Source organism: Capricornis sumatraensis, chromosome 4, assembly GCF_032405125.1.
Source record: "Capricornis sumatraensis isolate serow.1 chromosome 4, serow.2, whole genome shotgun sequence".
In the NCBI taxonomy this organism is placed as follows: Eukaryota; Metazoa; Chordata; class Mammalia; order Artiodactyla; family Bovidae; genus Capricornis; species Capricornis sumatraensis.
The window spans coordinates 2,003,512-2,029,782 of record NC_091072.1 but is presented as its reverse complement, the minus strand read 5'-3'; positions in this window follow the sequence as shown (position 1 = coordinate 2,029,782).

Here is a 26,271-nt window from a genome sequence, read left to right as displayed (position 1 = left end):
GGTTTGACCATTGATCTTATTTTCAATGAAACTCTAATTTTTGAAAGTAGGAAAATCAAACCTTTTAAAATAAGACAGATTTATAATTACTGTTAACTTTGAAAATTCTTCTTGACCTTTTGTTTCTTAAAATAAAAATGGTATCTAAATACACAGTTTAAAAAATCATATTCTGTGGTAAAATATATTGAAAAATAGACATGAGTTAGGATTAGGAATTAAGAGATTGATTCTTGTATATTATGACAATGACTCTGAGGATATAAGCAGACAGAACTTTGGCTTAGAGTGGTCCAGACCACGGGTATTCACCCTTTAAATTTGCACCATTGAGTTAGTTGGGACACATGGCAGCTACTTCCCAAATACTTTTTCCATGGACGTTTGTTTTAAGTTCAGCTCTCATTTTGAGTCCTCTGAAGAGACCCATCACTTAGCTTAGTTCATTTATGAAAGTATTTGAATAAGAACATTGTCTTCTTTATGTTTTACAAATTAAAACTCAGAAGTAGCTTATTGCTTTAAATGATGCATGTAAACTTGTTTAGAATATTGTGTCAAAACATTGGCATTATAGTTGTCATTATATAACTCTGGTAGAAAAATGTGTTTGTTTTGTTTAGTTTTGTGAATGGGATGACACTGCCTTTCCCAGAGAAGATAAACCCACTCCGCTCAGGAATCTGTGCCTTGGCATAAACTCGAATGCTTACTCCTGGATAGCATTTGAGCAGCCTTTATCACATAACGGTAAAGTTGGGAGCAGTGGCCAAGGAGAGTGTTCCTTTGAGACATGAAATACAAATACATATCAGATTATAAAAATGGCACTTTTTCAGCTGGACTAAAAAATTTCCATCTCTCACACCTCTGCTTCCCTGTCCTAACTGTTCAGTTGAGTCCTTGACTGGCAAACTCTCCTAAGACTCTTAATATGACCTGTCTAATTTCTAACTGTGGTTTCTCAGGCTTCCCAGTTATTTTTCCAGGTATTATTATTAATTAGAGTCACCCTAGTAGCCTCTTCAGTGTAATGGTTCAATGCAAGACGGCAGTCAGCAAGCCAATACTTGTGAACAATTCCAATCAGCACACCTCTTCTGCCTCCTGGTTTTGTTTAAGCTCTCATTCCCAGGGGAAAAAGGAGTTACTGTTATTAACAAATCATTCTAATTAAGGGGAGGACATGGAGAAGTGTTATGAGCTTGAGTGAAGATGAGTATCTTGCTTTTCTTGTTGTTTCCTGTAAGGCGTGCCATTTTGGGGAGATGAGAATGACAAGTATTACGACTGCTATGAACTCCCAGACCCAGCTCTCTTCCAAATAAAAGTGGCAGTGACAGCTATTAAGGACCAAATGGACAGAACGTTTTTGTAAATTGCTAAATTCTGAGGATAACAAATGTGTGGAGGGAAACCTCAGGCTTTGACAAAATCCAGAGCTGTAAGATTTATTTGAGTGAATTTAAGCTAGCTCAGTCATTTTACAGATGGAAAAACAGAGGCCAGGCTGGGCTGTGAAATTAGCTTTGTTCTGAAACAGAAGAGATAGCATATCAAGGCTGAAAGAAGCGAGTTTTGAGCTGCATAGATCTGGATTCAAATCGAACTTCCTTATTAGTTATTCGATGCCGAGGCAAATGGCTTCACCTCTGTGTGACCTTCTTCTCCACCTGTCCAAGCAGTACCTACTACACAGAGGCTAAAACGAGAAGGCACAGGTGGAAACAGTGACGTGCCTAATATGCAGTAGGCATTGGGTCAGTGACGTTTTCCCCTCTTGAAGAGGTCCCGGAATGTTGAGGAACAAGTCATTCGGTTTTGATTGTGTCTTCTATTTATGCCCATAATTCTATCACTTGGGGAGTTTAGAATGCTGACTCACAAGCCTCATGCCATAATCCTTCCATGACACAAACTGATTTGATGGTGATGTGTTAGGGTGACGGCGACAAGGTCAATTGAGTTCAATTTGCTTTTCTCTCTAATCAACTCTATTCCTCTGGTATGTGGAGACCTTAAGAGAACTGGAGAGTTTTAAATGCTTCTATGGTACAAATGTTTATTATTCAGATATAGAACAGTTCATTTAAACTCATTTGGCAGTAATATTTCACAAAAAGATTTTGTAATTTCATGATGAAAGCTTAAGTGTTTTGATTCATTTAAAAGTGATTCTACCATTGGCTTTTTAATCCTTAAATGTTCTAAGCCTGAATCTCACCTCCTCCAACAAGTCTTTGCTCATCATGTTATGTAACTGGGTCACCTTTGACTATAGTGTTTCTCTTTCCATGGTGAATACCATATTTTGCAGCTTCATTTGTCAACTGGGGCTTGCCCCATAGCTCAGCTGGTAAAGAATCCACCTGCAATGCGGGAGACCTGGGTTCTATCCTTGGGTTGGGAAGATTCCCTGGTGAAGGGAAAGGCTTCCCACTCCAGTATTCTGGCCTGGAGAATTCCATGAACTGGATAGTCCATGGGGTTGCAAAGAGTTGGACACGACCGAGCGACTTTCACTTTCACTTGTCAACCCCTTCTTCCTTCAATAGTCTGTAAAATTCCATGAGAATTGAGGTCAGGTCTATTTCACTCATCATTCTCTCCAAAGCACCTAGTTTTATTCATGGCATATAAAAATCCATGTTGAAAGAAAAAACTGTCCATTTTCTGAGAAGTCTGGAATAGAAGGCTAGAAGCACAACCCGAGGCAATGGCAGACCCTGGTCTGGAAGGAGCTCAGTGCAGTTACCTGAATCCTTTTTCCTTCTCCTGGGGTGGAGAGTGGGATTTTAGAGAGCTGGACGTTCATTTCGGATAATGAAACTTGTTTTCCTTGCAGTGCAGTTCATTGCTGGGTGAACCTTCATTCACTAGGTCATCCAGCAAATATTCATCCAATAGATCAACAGACCCAAGAAAGCGATGGTGAAATGATCATCCATCAAGCAAACATATACACGAATATGTTACTACACCTGGTGATAAATATGATGAAGAAAAGTGAAAAGTGAGAGTTAGTCGCTCAGTCGCGTCTGACTCTTTGTGACCCCATGGACTGTACCCCACCAGGCTCCTCTGTCCATGGGATTCTCCAGGCGAGAACACTGGAGTGGGTTGCTACTCCCTTATCCAGGGGGTCTTCCTGACCCAGGGATCAAACCTGGGTCTCTTGCATTGGCAGGTGGATTCTCTATCGTCTGAGCCACCAGGGAAGCCCCTATAATGAAGAAAGCAAACAGAAAGCCTAATTTAAGCTGTGGAGAGACAAGCTTCTCTGAAGCTCCTCCCTAGGAAGAGACCGTAGGGCCTGAGACCCGCCCTGTCACCTGCAGCAGCTGCTCTGCTCCGACCCTGGGGGTCCTGAGACCCTTGCACGCACCTGTCCCTGGTCCCTGCTGCGTGAGCAGGGCCCTGTCACTGGCTTGCTGTGCTCCCCTCTCCTGGTGGGACTGCTGTCCTCCCTGACACCCGCTCCTCTTCCCTGAGGCCCGGCCACCCTCCTCCCTGCTGATGCTTTAGCCGAGGGGAAGCGCAGTTTCCTGCTTAGCAGCTCCTGGCTCGCTGCCTGTCCCAGATTCGCTGATGCACACGTTCACTCCCCTTCCCACTCACGGATTCCTGTCGGGACGTGGCCCTCTTTTACCTTGCACGTGACTTGACTCTTGAGTGGAGTTGATTTCCATGTCTCCAGCCTTCCCCTCTGTTTCTGGGTCTTCACTGTGGGCTCCTCCTTAATATGTACAGGCTTCTTCGTTGTGGTGGACAGATTTAGTAGCCATGGGTCATTCGGGATCTTAGTTCCCCAAGCAGGGATTGAACCCACGGCCCCTTCATTGGAAGGTAGATCCTCTAGCACTGGACCATCAGGAAAGCCCCCTTCTTCCCCTTTTCTGTCCCCCTTCTCACGCCTTCATGCCCCTCTGGGTTCCGTACTGCTTATTTGTCTTTCAGATGATGGGTGATTGTGGAATACGGCAGCTGGACATACTTAGATTTTTTTTTTTTTTTTGGACTCTTCAATCATAGTTTCTCAACTTCAGCATTTTTGACATTTGGTGTCTGATCATTCTGTGTTATCGGGCTGCCCTGAGCACTGTTGGATATTAAGCAGCATCACTGGCCTGTACCCTAGGTTCTGGGGGTACCCCTCCCCCAGCCGCGGCAATCAAAAATGTGTCCGCATGTTGTCAGACGTCATTTCCCAGTTGAGAACCAAGCAGCCAAGCTTCCAAGTAGTCAAGGGTTATGTGGCTTATGCCTGTACTCTTTCCTTCACTCATTCATTTTTCCTGGTACCTAACTGGTGTCAGAAGCCATTCAAGGCAGTGGGAATATGGTTGCAGTCAACCCAGACAAAACTTTTGCCTCAAGCTCACATTTTTTTAAAGTGGGAAAATAGAATCAATATGAAAGCAATATGTGCTTTCCATGAAGTGAAGAGTACAACCAAGCTAGGAGATAGAACACTATTTTAAACACTATGGGTGAAGACGGAGTCTCTGAAGAGAGAACTTCTGAGCAGGTTGTTAGGCAAGTTGAGAGTTTTGTGACGACTTGGACAAAATCACTGTAGCAAGTGGGGAACAGACAGTGGAAAGTCCCTGAACGGGAATGAGTGTGCAGGGGTTGGCAAGCTGAGAGGTGGCGGGGTGCTGGGCTGCGGGGAAGGGCAGTTGGCTGTGACGGACGGCCACGGGAGAGCTTCGAGCCAGGCAAGAGGGGATGTGGCTTCTCATCAGGGAGAGGCGTTCTGAATTCTCGGGACAGACTGACGGTGGTAACACAGTCAAGACTGGCCTCGAACAGGCCCATTAGGAGGTCCCATGGAGGACGAGAGAAGGTCCTGCCGGAAGACGGATACTGGTATCAGAGGAGGTGAGGTGGTGTTGCATTTAGAGATGCTACTTGAGGAAGGCCCGGCTGAACCTGTTGATGGACTGGAGGTTGGATGCAAGTGAAAGAAAGGCCCAAGAGTGACTCACAGGTATGAGAACCTAGGTGGCACTTTAAACAACAACAACGACTGTGTGTGTGTGTGTGTGTGTGTGTGTGTGTGTGAGTATAGCTGATTAACACTGTTGTGATAGTTTCAGGTGGACACCAAAGGGACTCAACCATACATATCCATGTATCTGTTCTCTCCCAAACTCTGCTCACATCCAGGCTGCCATGTAACATTAAGCAGAGTTCCCTGCACTAAGCAGAAGGTCCTTGCTGGTTATCCACTTCAGACATAGCGGTGTGTGCACATCCGTCCCAATCTCTCTAACTACCCCCACCCCCGACCCTGGCAACCATAAGTTTTCGAGAACCGAGGTGACACTTGAGGCCAGCTTCTGAGATGGAGAATGTGGTCTATTGTTGAAGTACAGCTGACTTACGGTACTGTGTGAATTTCTGATATACAGAGGTTGTAAATGGTGGGAACTGTGCTCCTGGTAAGATACTGCACCCCTCTCCACCCAGCCTTTAACTGGGCTCCTGCAGGCTCTCTGGCTATTTTCTCTCTCTCCTCCAACTACCTAATTATATCGCAGTCTTATCTTACCCCTTTTCTATACTTGGCTCTCCAAGGCATGTAGAAGAACAGGGAGTTGGGGATAATATGAATGTAAGTAGGTAGGCAGGTTGTTCTCGCTGTTGTTCAGAGGCTGAGTCATGTCCAGCTCTTTGTGATTCCACGGGCTGCAGAGGCTGAGTCATGTCCAACTCTTTGTGATTCCATGGGCTGCAGCACGCCAGGCTCCCTGTCCATCACCAACTCCTGGCTGCTAAGTTGCTTCAGTCGTGTCTGACTCTTTGTGACCCCATAGACGGCAGCCCACCAGGCTCCCCCATGCCTGGGATTCTCTAGGCAAGAATACTGGAGTGGGTTGCCATTTCCTTCTCCAATGCATGAAAGTGAAAAGTCAAAGTGAAGTTGCTCAGTCATGTCCGACCCTCAGCAACCCCGTGACCTGCAGCCCCCCAGGCTCTTCCGTCCATGGGATTCTCCAAGCGAGAGCACTGGAGACCAGCTCCTGGAGCTTGCTTAAATTCCTGTCCACTGAGTCAGTGATGCCCCCTAATCATCTCATCCCTTGCCACCCCTTTCTTTTGCATTCAATCTTTTCTAGCATTAGCATCTTTTCCAATGAATCAAAAAATAGGTAGGTAGGTAAATAAATGATTCTGGGAGAGACACTGTTAGTTAAATTAATTTAAGTGTGTTTCTCATACATATCAGTCAAATGATTATCCTCATCTAAATAATATAAAAATGCCATTAAAAATTTTCAATTTCTGGAGGATTCTATGAAAAATATATTTAATATAATTATGAAGTAATAGCGTAATAACTAGTTTCCTTAAACATATTGCCTGACTAAAACTTATTTTCAGAGAAAAACTGGTAAAAACATTCTTCCAAATTGAAAATGGAGCTATAATTTTTGATTTTAATAAATTAAGCATTCAATGTTCAAAATTAAAACCATAACCAAAAATTTATAGTTGGATTAGCATTTTTATATGGGATAAAAGAGAATATACTTCTTATGTTAGAGAAAAATGCTTCCTTTTTGAGAACATACAGATTTATAACCATTTTATTAATGAAGCCTTGTTCAGTATTAAGTAGAACACTTAAAATTTCTAACTATCCAGTTCCTACCTATTTTATTCATCTTAGAGGAGATTGCAAAGAGATTTACAGCCAATCAAAACCAATTCTACTATAATTTTATTGAATACAATAATCACAGCTTTTTATTAGAATATATTGAATTTTTCTTAAATTCAGTATTAGCCCAGAAAGCCTGAGTCAAATGTGTTTGACTAACTTACAACTGAGAGGGGAACATATTCAAAATAATCTGATTAATTGGATTTTGACATTATTAATTGCACATACTAGGTACCTCTTTCATACATTGAGTTTTTGTTTTCTTTATTACTGATTTCTATCCCAACAATCCTTTTCTCTTTTATGTGGATTTTGAGGTTCTTGAAAGTAGGGAAGCACAAGGTTGGTAATTCTCTTTTACAGAGCCTGAGAGAGGAAAACTGTTTTCGTAATAAAACTATGATTTTCATTTTTTTTTTTTTTTACTGTGTTGACATTTCCAGGGATAGTCAACAAAGCAAGGGTGATAAATGTGTCAGGACTTAGCACAGATCAAGGCCATGGTACCAATTCTACTAGTGGTTACTGGGTTCTTCATACCGAGTGCAAATAATTTTTTTATTATGATTTCTTTTTTAAGTACAATTTTAAGTTTACAGAAAAATTGGAAAGGAGATTCAGAGATTTCCCACATACCTCCTGCCAGCCCCCCTATATGCATAGCCTCCTTCATCATCAATATCCGCGCAGGTTGAGTGATTGGTTATGACCAGTGAACCTCCACTGACACATCATGGTTACCCAAAGTCCATAGTTTGCATTGTGGTTCACTCTTAGTTTTTGACATGTATGGGTTCAGACAAAGGTATAACAACATGTATGGGTTATTATGATACCATGTAGAGTGTTTCAGGGCTCTAAAAATCCTCTGATTCCATTGAAGGATTCCTCCTATGCAGCAGTAAAGCTTCGTGCTTTTATTAAACCTCAAACCTCAAGTATACACATCTTTTTATTATCCTGGTGGCAAAACGGGACGCATGCCTGCAGTGCTTTTGCCACAGATCACGATATGCCTCCAGTAACCGCCTTCGACAGAGCAATTCTGCTGCTAAAATTTATCTTACATTATTGAAAAGTTTACAAAGGGATGTATCCAGTAGTACTTATCCAAACACTAGAAAAAAGAAATGCCCCTAATGCTAAAGTATTTAGACAGATAATTTTCCATCTAAAGGATAAAACACGCCCAGAAGGGAAACAGTGATGTACGTTGCTATTTATCGGTGCCCACATTACATAGAAGAAGGAGAAAGTATGAGTTTAAAAAACCATCCCATGTGTGGGTGAAAATCTTACATGAATAGAAAATTAGTGTGAGCATTGACTTGCCTAATGGTGCTGGAGATTATAAAGTTTGTTTCTAATTATCAAATTTTTTAAAAGTTTATGGAATAAACAAAATTTACTTGTATATTCAGGAAATAAAATGTACTTCACAGTGAAATGTATAAAGAAATGGAAAAATAACCTTAATACAAGCCCAGAAGGGACTTGCTAGGTCAAACAAAACGCGTAGATTAGATTGTCCTGTTGGAGATCATCAGATGCTTCAGGAGACAGCTGTCAGTGGAAGGGGCAACCAGTCTGACACAAATGTCTTCTGTCTACACTGAGAAGTAAAATTAAATATGTGCATATAGATTGGCCAGTTTAATAAGCAGATTATTCATTTCTTTTTAATTTGCATAATTATGATTGTTAGTAAGACTCAGAAGTTTTAAAATATTTATTACTCATTTCCATTCCTTTCCTAATAAATTGTTTAGGCGTGTTTCACACTGCATTGCCTCTATGAGAGATTCTCTCTCTCTGTAAGTGCTCATAAGGGAAATGTGTGTGTTAAGGTCCTCAAATGCTTTGTAGATTATATGTTAATATTTTCCTCAATTATGTCCTTTTTGTTTATGGTGTTTTTAAAAAACATACAGAAAAGATAGCTTTTAGGTAGCCATAACTATCAAAATTTCTTTTTTTTTTTTTAACTTTAGGAAAAGATGTTTTAAAATTTGGTGTCTTGGGTAAGAGGGGAGCTCATTTCACTGTAATTTCCTTGCAGGCAAGGCCACGCAGGCTGAATAGTGTTTTCTTCCCTGCCAATCTGGAGCGCCTCTCTTGCCGAGCCCATGCTTATTTCTGGGTTGCGTCTCTGTCCTGGCAGTCGGGCTTTCCTGCGCCTGTGCTGTGCTGTCTCAGTAATCACCCTTCTAAGGTGTCCTGATGCAATACTTTCTTGCTATTATTTTCCAGTTACTCTTTTAGACCAAACTTGGAATGAATGACAGAAATCCCGAAGTAACTCTCTTCACTTGAGATTTAAAATTAAGTTTCATTAAACCTGTAACATTTCATACCAGAATACTGGAATTTTGTCATCAGTGAGTATGGTCATATCATGAGGAGGCGGACGGTCTAACCTTTAGGCAGAACTTTGCTTATCACCCTCGCCATTATTGAAAAGGGATCTATTATTAATGTACTGATTGAAAACTCTTCAGTTTTTATAACTGAAGGTATGCTGGATAATAAGAAAATGCTTTGATAGTTTACAATTGCTGTGATTTTGAAGTCAAAGCTGAAACTCAAACCTGGTGAGCTTGCCAGCCTACTTACTCTCTGGATTACCTGCAACATGTGGTTTCAGCGACAGTAAATTCTACAAGAGTTCATACACCGGTGTCTTTTTCCTAACTCCTTCCTACTCCATCATCAAGAGTCAACAATTGTTTCCAACAGCTTAATAGACAGCCCCTCTCCCCAACACCAAACCGTGACATTTTCCTGTCCTCAAACCTGCTTTTGTGTGAATGGTGTTCTTCTTCGGTTCTTGTCATCAATCTCTCCGTCCTGTCCTGTTTCAGGAGATGAATGTTTGTCCCGAAGGCCTTTCTTCTTTGTCTCTAACACCCCACCAGTCTTCTTACTCTTCCATCCGGTTTCACACTGGGCCACCAACATCCTCTTGAGACTAAGAGTTTATGGTGTCATGCTGGGATTTAAAACAAGCACTTGTTATTTCTGATGCCTAGAGATTAAAAAAATAACCTCTTATTATTTAAGCTTGGGTGAAGATGAGATGATAGGTTGGCATCACTGACTCAAGGGGCGTGAGTGTGAGCAAACTCCGGGAGATGGCAAGAGACAAGGAAACCCTGTGTGCTGCAGTCCCCGGGGTCACAAAGAGAGAGCATGACTGAGCGGTTAAACAACAGCAACAACAATTAAAGCCTAGAGTAAGAGACACTCATACAATTTTGATCAATGTCAGACTTATTTTGTCTAAAGGTGTTGGTGATTACAAAAAAAAATTTTTTTTTTTGCTTATCAATATTTTTAACTTTATACAGTAAATGAAAGCTGGTTTGTTGTCATTGAAACTGCTCAGTTAGAGGTAATCAGGAGAGCAATCAGGTTGACTAGTTCACCGAGTCTGGATTTCAACTTTGACTTCAGCTTCATAGCAATCGTAGATTATAAAAGCACTTTCTTATAAGCCAGCCAAAACTTCCAGTTTTCATTTCTATCTTTTCAACTCAGAAATGCACCTGTGCTTCCACCACACTAACTTGTTCAACTGATTCAAACATGCCGAGCATTTTAGTGTCTGCGTGCAGACGCTGTTTCTCTTTCCCGTGATGCCTCCTCTAATCTGTCCATCTCTACTGGATGCACTTGGGCCATTCTTCAGCATTGAGGGGCCGGCTTCTGCTGTCTTCCTCGGCTACCCAGACAGTGTTAGTTAAATGAGCTAATGGGCAAAGCACTTATCACAGTGCTTATTCCTAATAATTACTCAATAAATGGCAATTACTTAAATTTTTTTAAAAAGTAAAATATTATTGATTTTTGATTTACAATATTGTGTTAGTTTCAGGTGTATAGTTAAGTGATTCAGTTATATTTATCACATTGGATCCCTGGGTCAGGAATATCCTCTGAAGAAGGATATGGCTACCCACTCCAATACTCTTGCCTGGGAAATCCCATGGACAGAGGAGTCTGGTGGGTCATCGTCCATGGGGTCGTAAAGACTCAGATATGACTGAGCGGCTAGACAACAACAACTACGTGTGTGTGTGTGTGTGTGTGTGTGTGCAAGCAGTTAGTAGGTAGGTTAGTTGCTTAGTTGTGTCCAACTCCGTGGACTGTGGCCTATCAGGCTCCTCTGTCCAAGGAATTCTCAAGGCAAGAATACCGGAGTGGGCTGCCATTTCCTTCTTCAATATATACAGTTACGTAAGGAGAGGGAAAGAGAGAGAGTGTGTGTCTTTTTTTACATTTTCTTCCATTATAGGTTATTACAAGATATTGAATATAATTCCCTGTGCGATACTGTAGATCCTTGTTGGTTATCTGTCTTTTTGTAGCTGTGTATATATTTTAATCCTGAACTCCTAATTTTTTCCCTTCTCCCTCCCCTTCCCTTTGGTAACCATAAGTTTGTTTTCTGTGTAACTACTTTTGATAACATTGGTTTTCTTATCTCTGCTCCATGGATTCTGTTTACACCTGTATCATATCAGTTTGTGATACAATGAGACACTTAATCACATCTATCCCGCCTCAAGACTTGGATTTATAAGAAGGTACCATCCGCATTTTAAGTTTCTTACCTTTGGGTTTATTTCCCCACAGCCTGGTGACTACTCACTCTTTTCTGATTAAATGAATGAATATCAAACAATTTCCAAATTGAGGAAAACTCATTTTGTTATGAAATCTAATCATCAGTATTCTTCCTTCCAATTTACCTTTACAAGAGTAGGTTAAAACATGTACTTACAATTGCTTAAAACTTCCTCAATTTTTTTTTTTTTTGGTTCTGAAGCAAAGAATATCACAGTCTAAATTTCACATTCAAATCTAGGAGAACAAAAGTCTTGGAAAACAAGTTTTGGAAATGTATCAATCTCTCTTTTTCCACCCTGAGTTCTTTATTCTCATTTCATTGATTTGAATTCAGTTGCATTTCCATTGCAGTTTTTAAATAACATTTATTGAATATTTAATAGGTGCCAGATAGTAAGCTCAGCACTTTGCAAGCATTATCCATTCAGCGTTGGCCACAATCCGATGAAGTGAATCTCACAAACTCTATTTTGCAAGGAAGACACTGAACTTTAAAGTGACCGTGCAAATTTCCCAGGTTCATACAGTATCCAAATGACAGACATGGATCTAAAGATGGTACCTGTGGAATCTCAGCCCAAACTCTGAGCCACATTTCTGTTCACTTTCCTGTAGAAGGAAGTCCAAGGGCCTGGTTCTCAAAGGAGATGGCAGGCGATCTTGCCCTTGGCGGGACATTTGGCAGCATCTGGGCATATTTTTGGTTCCTACAACGGAGAAGGGGTTGCTGCTTACAGCTCATAGGTAGAAGCCAGAGGTCCTGATCAGGGACAGGATCCAGAGAGCCCTCCACAACCAGGTACCATCTTGTCCAAAGACTAGAAACCTTGGTCTAAGCTAAAGGCAGAGAAACTTCTAAAAACTGGGGCAGAGGCTCCCTCAGAGATTCCCAAATAAAGAAACAGTTAGAGAAAGGGTTGCACAAAATCAAGGCTTGATGTCTGTAGTAGTTGCTTTGGTTTTTTGTTTGTTTGTTTTCTGTGGAATACAGCCCTTTGTTTTTCAGTTGCTGAGTTGGGTCGCATTCTTTATGACCTCATAGACTGCAGTGTGCCAGGTTCCTCTGTCTTTCACCATCTCCCAGAGTTTGCTCAGATTCATGTCCACTGAGTCACTGATGCTATCTAACCATCTCAGCCTCTGCCTCTCGCTTCTTCTTTTGTCTTCCATCTTTCCCAGCATCAGAATCCTTTCCAGTGAGTTGGATCTTCTCATCAGATGGCCAAAGTGTTGGGACTTCTACTTCAGCATCAGTTCTTCCAGTGAATATTCAGGGTTGATCTCCTTTAGGATGGGCTGGTTGGATCTCCTTGAAATTCAAGGGATTCTCAAGAGTCTTCTTCAATACCACGGTTTGCAAGCAACAGTTCTTCAGTGCTCAGCCTTCTTTATGGTCCAACTCTCATGTCTATATGTGACTACAGGAAAAACCATAGTTTTGACTATATGGACCTTTTTTAGCAAAGTGATGACTCTGCTTTTTAATATGCTGGTCTATATTGGTCAGGTCCATACCATTTCTGTCCTTTATTGGTGCCCATCTTTGCATGAAATGTTCCCTTGCTTCCTAACAGAAGCAGAAGATGTTAAGAAGAGGTGGCAAGAATACGCAGAATTAACAAAAAAGACCTTCACGACCCAGATAACCACGGTGGTGTGATCACTCACCTAGAGCCAGACCTCCTGGAAAGCAAAGTCAGGTGGGCCTTAGCAACCATCACTATGAACAAAGCTAGTTGAGGAGATGGAATTCCAGTTGAGCTATTTCAAATCCTGAAAGATGATGCTGTGAAAGTGCTGCACTTAATATGCCAGCAAATTTGGAAAACTCAGCAGTGGCCACAGGACTGGAAAAGGTCAGTTTTCATTCCAATCCCAAAGAAAGACAATGCCAAAGAATGCTCAAACTACCACACAATTGCACTCATCTCATACGCTAGTAAAGTAATACCCAAAATTCTCCAAGCCAGGCTTCAACAGTACATGAACCGTGAACTTCCAGATGTTCATGCTAGATTTAGAAAAGGCAGAATGAGAGATCAAATTGATAGCATCCGTTGGATCATCAAAAAAGCAAGAGAGTTCCAGAAAAACATCTGCTCCTGCTTTATTGACTGTGCCAAAGCCTTTGACTGTGTGGATCACAATAAACTGTGGAAAATTCTGAAAGAGATGGAAATACCAGACCACCTGACCTGCCTCTTGAGAAACCTGTATGCAGGTCAGGAAGCAACAGTTAGAACTGGACATGTAACAACAGACTGGTTCCAAATCAGGAAAGGAGTACATCAAGCTATATATTGTCACCTTGCATATTTAACTTATATGCAGAGTACATCATGAGAAATGCTGGACGGGATGAAGCACAAGCTGAAATCAAGATTGCCGGGAGAAATATCAATAACCTCAGTTACACAGATGATACCACCCTTATGGCAGAAAGTGAAGAAGAAGTAAAGAGCCTCTTGATGAAAGTGAAAGAGGAGAGTGAAAAAGTTGGCTTAAAACTCAACATACAAGCTAAGATCATAGCATCCAGTCCCATCACTTCATGGGAAATAGATGGGGAAACAGTGGAAACAGTGGCTGACTATTTTTTTGGGCTCCAAAATCACTGCAGATGGTGACTGCAGCCATGAAATTAAAAGATGCTTGCTTCTTGGAAGGAAAATTATGACCAACCTAGACAGCATATTAAAAAGCGGAGACATTACTTTGCCAACAAAGGTCCATCTAGTCAAAGCTATGGTTTTTCCAGTAGTTATGTATGGATGTGAGAGTTGGACTCTAAAGAAAGCTGAACGCTGAAGAATTGATGCTTTTGAACTGTGGTGTTGGAGAAGACTCTTTGAGAGTCCCTTGGACTGCAAGGAGATCCAACCAGTCCATCCTAAAGGAGATCAACCCTGAATATTCTTTGGAAGTACTGATGCTAAAGCTGAAACTCCAATACTTTGGCCACCTGATGCAAAGAACTGAGTTATTGGAAAAGACCCTGTTGCTGGGAAAGATTGAAGGCTCAAGGAGAAGGGGATGACAGAGGATGAGATGGTTGGATGTCATCACTGACTCATTGGATATGAGTTTTAGTAGGTTTTGGGAGTTGGTGATGGACAGGGAGGCCTGGTGTGCTGAAGTGCATGGGGTTGCAAAGAGTCGGACGTGACTGAGTGACTGAACTGAAGTGAATCGAAGTTGGTCATAACTTCTTCCAAAGAGCAAGTGTTTTCTAATTTCATGACTGTAGCCACCATCTGCAGTGATTTTGCATACAGCTAATAACAAGGAATTATTGATGGTAGGGTACTTATTTCTCTTATAAAACTTAAAACAAGAAATGGTCATCTTAAATTAGTCAGTGAAGAACGATTACAGTCGACACTTCTGTAAGGATGGTAGTTAAGCAGGGATGCTAATGTCACATATCTACTTCAAGCTTTCACACTTTCTAGGGTAATTAATTGTGGTCTTAATTATTTCAGCAAAAATCTTTTATCTTTGGTGAATTGTTCTTCATTCAAATTAACATTGAAATCGCAAGTAGTTCACTAGTCTAATGCATTTTGTGGCTGAATGTTTGCAGTTTGCTGAGACAAGAGTGATTACTTGGCCTTGCCCTGATCTCAAGATTTGTGCACTGAGGGTCTTCAGATGGGCAGATGAGTGTGGAAACCCATTTTGCTGATGTGCTCGGTAGATTCTCAAACTCCAGTAAAGTTCTTGATAAGGTTTTGGATTCCCCTGATGAAAGTTTATTAAACAGCATATTAAAAAGCAGAGACATTACTTTGCCAACAAAGGTCCATCTAGTCAAGGCTATGGTTTTTCCAGTGGTCATGTATGGATGTGAGAGTTGGGCTATAAAGAAAGCTGAGCACAGAAGAATTGATGCTTTTGAACTATAGTGTTGGAGAAGAGTCTTGAGAGTCCCTTGGAGTGCAAGGAGATCTATCCAGTCCATCCTAAAGGAGATCAGTCCTGGGTGTTCATAGGAAGGACTGATGTTGAAGCTGAAACCCCAATACTTTGGCCACCTGATGCAAAGTGCTAACTCATTTGAAAAGACCCTGATGCTGGGAAAGATTGAGGTCAGGAGGAGAAGGGGAAGACAGAAGATGAGATGGTTAGATGGCATCACCGACTCAATAGACATGGGTTTGGGTGGACTCCGGGAGTTGGTGATGGACAGGGAGACCTGGCATGCTGCGATTCATGGGGTCACAAAGAGTCAGACACGACTGAGCGACTGAACTGAACTAAACTGAACTGACGAAAGGTTTCTTGGCAAGAAGGATTTAATTAGAAAAACATTGACATATCCGCAGGTTCAGTCTTCCTCACTCTGCACTGTCAGGATATTTTGCCTTAGGCTCAGTTGATCAGTGTTCTTGTGTATTTTTTAGACTTTTTCAGAGTATAGTTGATCTAGTGTGTGGTGTTAATTACTGCTGGACAGCAACATGATTCTGTTATACATACATTGCATCAGTTCAGTTTAGTCGCTCAGTCATGTCTTACTCTTTGCGACCCCATGGACTGCAGCACGCCAGGCTTCCCTGTCCATCACCAACTCCTGGAGCTTACTCAGACTCATGCCCATCACGTTGTTGATTCCATCCAACCATCTCATCCTCTGCCATCCCCTTCTCCTCCCGCCTTCATTCTTTCCAGCATCAGGGTCTTTTCAAATGAGTTAGTTCTTCGCATCAGGTGGCCAAAGCATTGGAGTTTCAGCTTTAGCATCAATCCTTCCAGTGAACATCCAGGACTGATTTCCTTTAGGATGGATTGGGTGGATCTCCTTGCAGTCCAAGGGACTCTCAAGAGTCTTCTCCAACACCACCGTTCAAAAGCATCAATTCTTCAGTGCTCAGCTTTCTTTAGAGTCCAACTCTCACATCCATACATGACTACTGGAAAAACCATAGCTTTGGCTAGACAACAAGCCGTACCTTTGTTGGTAAAGTAATATCTCTGCTTTTTAATATGCTATCTAGGTGGGTCATAGCTTTTCTTCCAAGGAGCAAGCGTCTTTTAATTTCACGGTTGCAGTCATCATCTGCTGTGATTTTGGAGCCCAAGAAAATAAAGTCTCTCACTGTTCCATTGTTTCCCCATCCATGTGCCATGAAGTGATGGGACCAGATATACATCCTTTTTAAAAATATTCCTTTCTATGATGGTTTATCACAGGACATTGCATATAGTTCTCTGTGCTACACTGTAGGACCTTGTTGTTCATGCATTCTCTATGTAGTAGCTTACACCTATGCAGTGGTGTTGATTTTGCAGCCAAGGCTGGTTTCATGCATGCATGACCTGTCCAGCAGCACAGGGCTCTCTGCTTTGTTTAACCCTTTTCTCATAGTCTTGACAATCTTAACTTTGGAACTATGGGACCATGTTTTCATTTTGCGCTGGGTCTCCAAATTATATAGGCGATTTTTCTGCATCACGTACAGTTTGTTTATATATTGTCTGGTTGAGTAAGCAGAGTATTAAGGACCATATTCACACACTCTCCTAAAGAATCAGTTAAAAGCAGAATCATTCCAATCTGAGAAAATGACACTTTTTTTTTCTAGAAAAAATAGAGGAAGGGTAGCCTAGGGAGGGCAGTTATCAGGAATATACCCATCTGCAAAAGATCATCATCTCAGAATGCCATTTGCAGCAATGTGGATGGACCCAGAGGTGATCACACTAAACGATAAGTCAAACAGAGGAAGACAAGTACCATATGATACCACTTATATGCGGGATCTAAAATAAAAAGATGCAAATGAATTTGTTTCTAAAACAGAAAGAGTCTGATATACATAGACCAAACTTACAGTTACTGGAGGGGAAAAGCTAGGGAGAGGGATAGATTAGGAGGTTGGCATTAAATAGATACTGTATATACTGTACACACTGCTATGTATGAAATAGATAACCAGCAAGGGCCTATTTTATAACAGGGGGCTATACTCAATATTTTGTAACAATTTGTAAGGGATGAGAAACTCTATGATATACACCTGAAACTAACACAATATTAAAAATCAACTAAACTTCAATTTAAAAAAATCACCACTCTGTTTGTTGAAATATTTTTTGATAAATCTGTTTCAACAACACTATTAAAACAAGAATAAAACAGTTTCAAGTCTTTTTGCAGTTAAAAAAAAAAGGATACAAGCCACTCAGGGAATATTTGATCTTTCTCTATAAAGATATTTTCAATTTTTTCTTGTGTCTTATATGATTGGACAGCACTGTGATTTGCTATATGTAAACAAAATTCGGGGAAATAACTTGACTGTACCCTTGCCTTGTTCTTTCCCAAATGACAGATTCAAAAGTGAGTAACTGTAATTACTTAGAAAATACTTAGAGAAGGAAATGGCAACCCACTCCAGTACCCTTGCCTGGAAAATCTCACGGACGGAGGAGCCTGGTGGGCTACAGTCCATGGGGTGACAAAGAGTCGGACACGACTGCGCGACTTCACTTTCACTTAGGAAATAGGCTTCATGCAACTGTGCTATATGAAGACAGAGTTTTGTTTTTTTGGCAGAAGTAAGTTTCCATTTTATATACTTGTTTTGGGTCGTTTGGCTGATATCTCCATGAGAAAAAAATGTGGTGCCCAGTTACCCCTGAGGGGTGATCAATACCCTCGTTGGCATGTGCTGAAGAGGCTTCTCTGCAGGAGGGAAGCACTGACGTGGCGTGTGCAGCCCTCCCACGTTTCCTCGTGAACCTAAAGAGAAATCCAGGCGATGCTATTTCAGCTTCCAACATTGAAAAGTTTGAAGCTCAGCATAATCTCAAATAGTGCACATTTGAACATTTCTCGGAGCTTTGAAAGTGTTTGTCAAAAACTATTGCTGTTGCTCTTCAGTTATTTATGAATTTATCAATAGTGTATCAATCTCTCTCTTTAGTAATTCCCAGCACAAAAAATCAACGCGCTGACCTCACCCTTAGGAAAGAACAATGCATAGTAAGGCACACACTGTGTTCTTGTATTTGCACACTTTAAAAGCAATGTTTCACATTATTAGATCCCTTAAAGACAGGTCGGAATTTCAATGGTGGGATGTCCCGGGGGTAGAAAAGCACCAGCTCAGTGCTTAGGAGACTCTCCTGCTGTCATGGTGAGGGGACTCCTTTTGAGTTCTGAGAAGCCGCACAATGAAAATGTTTCCCTTTACTTAGTATCTATTATTTTTCAGACACCGTACTGATTGCCTAAGCTTTATTATCGCAGCTGCTCCTGTGGAGGATGGGACTCTGGTTTTTGCTATGGACAAGTCAGCCGCCCACACTCCTGCTGGCAGGAGACAGCAGCCGCTGGATTCTACCTATGGATTGGAAGATGAGGGACTAAGAGGGGGCTTCAGAGTGGATGTGGCTTGTCTGTTCCGCACGTCTGGGGTCACAACGGGGAGACTCAGGTCTGGGAGCACGCTGAATGTCTGGAGCAGAACTAACAGGGCTAGCAATCTTGAGACAGGCGAATAGAGCCGGGGGAGCAGCACGCCTCAAGGTCACAAAGCAGTGATCAAAGCAGCGGGGCGCTGGCGTAAAACAGACATGTACACTCATGGGGCAAAACAGTGGGCCCCGAAATGAACCCACACACCTGTGGCCAGCTCACCTTTGGTGAGGGTATCCAGCGTGCGCAGTGGGGAAACGATTGTCTCTTTAATAAAGAGCGGAAGTGGAGACACAGATGTAGAGAGCAAAGGCGTGATTGCCAAGGGGGCAGGGGACGGGGCGTGGGAATTGGGATTGACCTATATGTAATAGTGATACTGTGTTTAAAATATGTAACTAGTGAGAACCTGCTGTGCAGCACAGGGAACTCCAGGCAATGCTCTCCGGTGACCTGAATGGGAAGGCAATCCCCAAAAGGCAGATTTCCATGTACGTAGAGCTGATCCACCTTGCTGTGCAGCAGAAACTGACCCGACACTGTGAAGCAAGTATACTCCCAAAAAGTAGAAACTAAAGGGTTCTTGGCAAACTGCAGACCCAGATGCAAAGGAATGAAACTGGACCCTTATCTTACCCTATAGACAAAAATTAAGATGAATTAAAGAGTTAAATAAAAGGCCTGGAATCATCAAACCTCTAGAAGGAAACAAAGAAAGCAGCTTTTTAGCAATGATGTGTGTGTGTGGGGGGGGGCGGTGGGGAGGGGTGCTGGCTTCTAATTGGCTTCACCGCTCAGAGGAGAGGCAGCTGTGCTGGGGCATCAGGGAACTCACAGACAACCTCCCCTCTAGGCTGAGGCTCTCTCTGGCTGATGGATCCCTTCCAAGAAGGGGCACCCAAGGAGACAGGTGTGGCTCTGCAACTCTGCTGACGTCTCCCGGAGAGACGAGCGTCACTTCTGGGGTGAAGGGCTCCCAGCACTCACTGCCTCGCTTCAGGTGAGGGGACCTCACTGCCCTCTTCATGGGAGGTCTGCCAAAGAGTCTGCAGTCTCCCTTGAAAACCTCCAGAGCAAGGAACTCATTCCTATTGCAGAGCTGAAGAAGTGGAGATTAAGGAGGCGGAATAATTTGCCCAAGTTCACAGTGCAAGTAAGTGAGAAAACCAGGATCTAAACTCCAAAGCTTGGGTTTCCTGAAGCGTAATGCCCACCAGTTTAGAGACTTCTCTGTCATACAGAGGGAGATAAGTCAGAAAGAGAAAAGCAAATCTTGTATATTAATACAGGTGTGTGGAACCTGGGATGTCCCAGGTGGCACTCCTGGTAAAGAATTCACATGTCAGTGCAAGAGACACAAGAGACATGGGTTCAAAACCTGGGTCAGGAAGATCCCTGGAGGAGGGCATGGCAGCCCACTCCTGCATTCTCGCCTGGAGACTCCCATAGACGGAGGAGCCTTGCTAGCTACCGTCCATAGAGTCGGCTGTGACTGAAGCGACTTAGCACACTGCATGTGGAATCTGGAAAAGTGCTGCCGATGAACCTGTTTGCAAAGCAGAAACAGGGGCATAACCGTGGAGCACAAATGTGGACACCAGGGGAGGAAAGGAGGGTGGCATGGATTGGTGAGCTGGGCTGACACATACGTGTAATACAGGGAACTAATGAGCACCCAGGGTAACACAGGGAACTAGCGAGCACCCAGGTGAAGCTTAGGGACACTGCTTACTGCTCGGTGGTGGCCTCAGTGGGAAGGAGACCCAAAAAAGAGGCCGTATATGTAAATGTGTCACTGATTCACTTTGCTGTACCCATAGAACTAACGCAACGCTGTAAAGCAAATATACCCCCCAATTCTTGTTTTAATTAGGGACTTCTATTTCTATTCTATATCCTAGTCTTAACTATTTGCAATTACTCATGTCATTTTAATTTTCTGCCTCCCTCTTTGGCACTTCATGAAAGGCAAGGACTGTGTTCTTTTTCTTCCTTATCTCCCCAAAGCTGAAATTAAGAGCTCAATAAATATTTATTGAACACAGGAAGAAATGGAATTTTAATGTCATCAAGCTTGGTTGGAACTTACACTGATTGGTCCTGTAGATGACGTGTGGTCATTATGCCTTTTCCAGGTGATTGGTGATTGTTAGATTTCTCTTCCATTAGCAAAGTGAATGATTGACTAGAGTCACCTTGATTACATTGGAATGCTAAATGCTGAGACCTGCCTGATTCTGGAAAACAGAGTCTTCAGAGAACAAGTTAATGTAGTTAATGAACCATTGCATCAGGTTAATACAGGACTACCAAACTGTTGTCACATTTTTTGAAGACTTAAAACTTTATTATATGGTTTTGTTAACTTATTTATATAGAGAATAGAGTGAAATGCTTCTTTTGATGCATATACTCTTTTAAATATGTGGGAATTCTGCCTTACAAGTTATCCTATCAGAACACAGTGATAATTTTCATATACAGATTGTACACAAACTGAATTTCAAATTGTATAAAAATTGAAAAAAAAAAAAACCAAGTCAGCTTAATTTGGGTGACTTTCAGGAACAGCACTGGTTTCCAAAACATCTCTAACCAGTCTTATCAAAATATGCGTTTTCAAGATCTCATGTTTTCCATTGACATAATTGTAGGTGTAGGTTGCATGGGGCTTAAATGAGTCATCAGCAGCTTTTTCATTTAATTAAAAATCTGACATAAGTTTTGTTGTATTTATGTTGAGCATACAGGCTTATGTGTTTAGACTTAATTTAGGAAAAATGTTTCTGGTCTTACTACTGACCAAAAATATATTTTTCCAGTAATCAGTCAGCTTAATATATTTTAAAAATTAGCACTCTAAAGGACAGTTAACAAAACAGGAAATAGAGCTGTATTTTATGACCCAGGATAATTGAATGGAGTAGCCAACAGAGTTCAGTTTCCTGATACTTAGAAATTTAAAATGTAATAGAAAAGGCAAATGAAATTCTGGGTGTGTATTAAGTAAAACTCTAAGAATATAAGCATATAAATGAAATTGTGTGTGTATGTGCATGAAATGGGATATGTTTAAAAATTGAAAAATGAGTGTTGTGTACGTGCATGTAATTGACAGAAAATGGCCATGATATATGCTTCAAACATATCTACTCAGATAATGTTAGTTCTGAAAACAGTTTTGAGGAGTTAAGCCTAATAATTAGAATCCTAAGATTTCTAAAGAAGCACAGACATTATGTATCAGAAAAAGTGAAAAATGGCTGGGGAACAGGAGTGTGAATTAATTGGTAGTGTATCTCTCAAAGTGATTTCTGAAAGGATGTCTGTCCATTTTTCAGATATTCATGGTGGAACCAAAAACATTCAATTCTCTTTGCTGCCCCCCTTTCATCAGAGGCTAGGAAAAGAAAAGCTCCTAGAAGTTTGAATGGTTTAGCTTGCATGTCAAGCTGTACAGATACTAACCTCAAACCTTAATATCACAAAGTTAACAGTGGTCCTGCGCTTTTCATTGGTTTTTTTCCTTTTTTAAAATTTTAAAATCTTACTTTTTTAAATATAAATTTATTTATTTTAATTGGAGGTTAATTACTTTAAAATATTGTATTGGTTTTGCCATACATCAACATGAATCCGCCACAGGTGTACATGTGTTCCCCATCCTGAACCCCCCTCCCACCGCCCTCCCCGTACCATCCCTCTGGGTTATCCCAGTGCACCAACCCCAAGCATCCTGTATCATGCATCGAACCTGGACTGGTGATTCATTTTATATTTGAAATTATACATGTTTCAATGCCATTCTCCCAAATCATCTCACCCTCTCCCTCTCCCACAGAGTGTCCAAAAGACTTCTATACATCTGTGTCTCTTTTGCTGTCTCACATACAAGGTTATCATTACCATCTTTCTAAATTCCATATATATGTGTTAGTATACTGTATTGGTGTTTTTCTTTCTGGCTTACTTCATTCTGTATCATAGGCTCCAGTTTCATCCACCTCATTGGAACTGATTCAAATGTATTCTTTTTATGGCTGAGTAATACTCCATTGTGTATATGTAGCACAGCTTTCTTATCCATTCATCTGCTGATGGACACCTAGGTTGCTTCGATGCCCTGGCTATTATCAACAGTGCTGCGATGAACATTGGGGTACACGTGTCTCTTTCAATTCTGGTTTCCTCGGTGTGTATGCCCAGAAGTGGGATTGTTGCATCATAAAGCAGCTCTATTTCCAGTTTTTTAAAGGAATCTCCACACTGTTCTCCATAGTGGCTGTACTGGTTTGCATTCCCACCAACAGTGTAAGAGGGTTCCCTTTTGTCCACACCCTCTCCAGCATTTATTGCTTGTAGACTTTTGGATCACTGCCATTCTGACTGGCATGAAATGGTAGCTCATTGTGGTTTTGATTTGCGTTTTCTGATAATGAGTGATGTTGAGCATCTTTTCATGTGTTTGTTAGCCATCTGTATATCTTCTCTGGAGAAATATCTGTTTAGTTCTTTGGCCCATTTTTTGATTGGGTTGTTTATTTTTCCAGAATTGAGCTGCAGGAGTTGCTTGTATATTTTTGAGATTAGTTGTTTGTCAGTTGCTTCATTTGCTATTAGTTTCTCCATTCTGAAGGCTGTCTTTTCACCTTGCTTATTGTTTCCAATGTTGTACAGAAGCTTTTAATTGTAATTAGGTCCCATTTGTTTATTTTGCTTTTATTTCCAATATTCTGGGAGGCGGGTCATAGAGGATCCTGCTGTGATTTATGTCGGAGAGTGTTTTGCCTATGTTCTCTTCTAGGAGGCTTATAGTTTCTGGTCTTATGTTTAGATCTTTAATCCATTTTGAGTTTATTTTTGTGTATGGTGTTAGAAAGTGTTCTAGTTTCATTCTTTTACAAGTGGTTGACCAGTTTTCCCAGCACCACTTGTTAAAGAGATTGTCTTTTCTCCATCGTATATTCTTGCTTCCTTTGTCAAGGATAAGTTGTTCATAGGTGCATGGATTTATCTCTGGGCTTTCTATTTTTTTCCATTGATGTATATTTCTGTCTTTGTGCCAGTACCATACTATCTTGATGACTGTGGCTTTGTAGTAGAGCCTGAACTCAGGCAGGTTGATTCCTCCAGTTCCATTCTTCTTTCTCAAGATTGCTTGGGCTATTCTAGGTTTTTTGTATTTCCATGCAAATTGTGAAATTATTTGTTGTAGCTCTGTGAAAAATACCGTTGGTAGCTTGATAGGGATTGCATTGACTCTATAGATTGCTTTGGGTAGTATACTCATTTTCACTATACTGATTCTTCCGATCCATGAACCTGGTATATTTCTCCATCTATTAGTGTCCTCTTTGATTTCTTTCACCAGTGTTTTAAAGTTTTCTATATATAGGTATTTAGTTTCTTTAGGTAGAAATATTCCTAAGTATTTTATTCTTTTCATTGCAACGGTAAATGGAATTGTTTTCTTTATTTCTCTTTCTATTTTCTCATTATTAGTGTATAGGAATCCAAGAGATTCATAACAGAATCAGTACTGGGATTTGGCTTTAAAGAAAACCTATCTTTCAAGTTCATCAGTGTGTTTCGGAGTATGGTGCTCAGCTGTGAATTGTTTCCTTTGGCAAACTTGGCTGTATGTTTTGGCCACCTACAAGTTAGTCATTTAACCCTTGTTTTCCAGTGTTGAGAAAGGTGATTTTTTTAACACCCAAGGTAAACAGCATGCTTAGGAGTGGACAAAGGAAGGAAAAAAAATAGCCCTTTTGTATGGAAATCAAGAACTGAAAAATAAGTTTGCTATTATCTCTAGACAGTCATAAATTCTAATGAGAAATATTCTGGAGAAGGACAGAGATTTGAAAAGAAATATATTTTGTGTGAACCATTAAAATAATTGTCATCAATTGCATGAATAAAACTTTACATTTAAAACATTCTTTCATTATCCAGGGTTTCATGGATCTGATCCCAGCATCTATCATGATGTTTAAATTCACTGGTCAAATATTGCATCAGGGATTAAAAGCAGGAGTGGGCTGCCTCTAATACTGTCACTGTCCCTGAGATCGGTTGGAATGGAGACTTCACCCTTCATAAGGAGCCCAGATTGAGCCATGGTACTTAAATCCAAACCACTTTGCAGATTTTCCTGGAAATGATTTAGAGTGATTATTACTTGATTAGAGTGGTTCATCATGACAACTTCAATCACATTTCCTCCCAATTTGTGGCAGACTTGGAAAATTTATCATCCTTCCGATAAGGCAGGTGCATCTAAATATTTTCCCCACAGACTAAAAAAAAAAAAAAAAAAACAAGTTAAGAAAGAGAAACTGATCAGTTTTTTAAACTGCTTTCTTCTCTGGGGTTTTCACTAAGCCCTTCAAAGTTTCAGTACAGTGCCTATCCAACTATTTTATATTGTGGACAGCTGCTAAATCTTAAACAAATTTGCCATTTAAAAATTAAAATGCTTTCACCAGGTGACTTTAAAATGCTGAGTAAGGAGAATAGGAGCAAATGTGCTCTCCAGCTCTCCAATTTTTTTCTGATTTTTTTTTCTTTTTTTTTTTTTGCTTATTCTGTCCTTGCAAAGTCAAAAAGCTGAGTCATATCACACTGCTTCTAAATACGTGGGAACACACTGGTTTATGTGGACTTTGCTGCTATGAAACCAACAGTCTGCTTGCCTTGGAAAACAGAGATCACAGCTGGAGCAGCCCCAGGACACCTGTGTTATGTGGAAGGAATGCTGAAACCAGGATGCTGGCGAAAAAAAAAAAAAAAATCAAGATATAAATACCATCTCTCTTTTTAGTGTGACACTTCTATTAATCAAAACTTTTATGTTCCTGTATCCTTTTTCTATGGCAAAACCAATACAGTATTGTAAAGTAAAATCTTTAAAAAAATTATGTTAAAAATAACCTTAAAAAAACCCCAAGAATAACCTAAAAGTGACTAAAATTAATCTATTGATTATTTTGCCTTCTCAACCTCTGGAACCTCAGAGTTTCTTGAATGCAGTATACAGGAGAGCTTTAGTCAGCTCAGCGGTTGAAATCACAGATATTAACTTCTCACACTTTGAAGGCTGGCAAGGCCAAGGTTAAAGCGCTGGCATACCTGGTATCTGTGCCGCCTGCTTCCTGGGTTGTGGGTGCCGGCTTTGTTGTGTGTCCCACATTCAGAGAGCAGATGGGGAAGTCTTCATTGTTTTCTCCATCCCATCATGAGAGTTCCGTCCTTATGACCTCACTGTCTCCCTGAGGACCCCCTCCTCATACTGTCACTGTGGGGGCGAGGATCTCAGCAGGGATGGGAATCTTTCATCCATAACACAGTATTTCTAGCTTGCCATTAAATTCAAACTTATAGAACATAGAACTATTCACTTGGAAATCATTTCCTCATTGCTTTGGCAATTTTGAGGCAAGTGCAGACAACTTAAAAAAAAAAAGGCAGACCATTTTGCATCTGGGATATGCCAAGGTCACAGTTCCTCAAGCATAAATTTTAGAAATCACAGCTGGTATTGAGACCT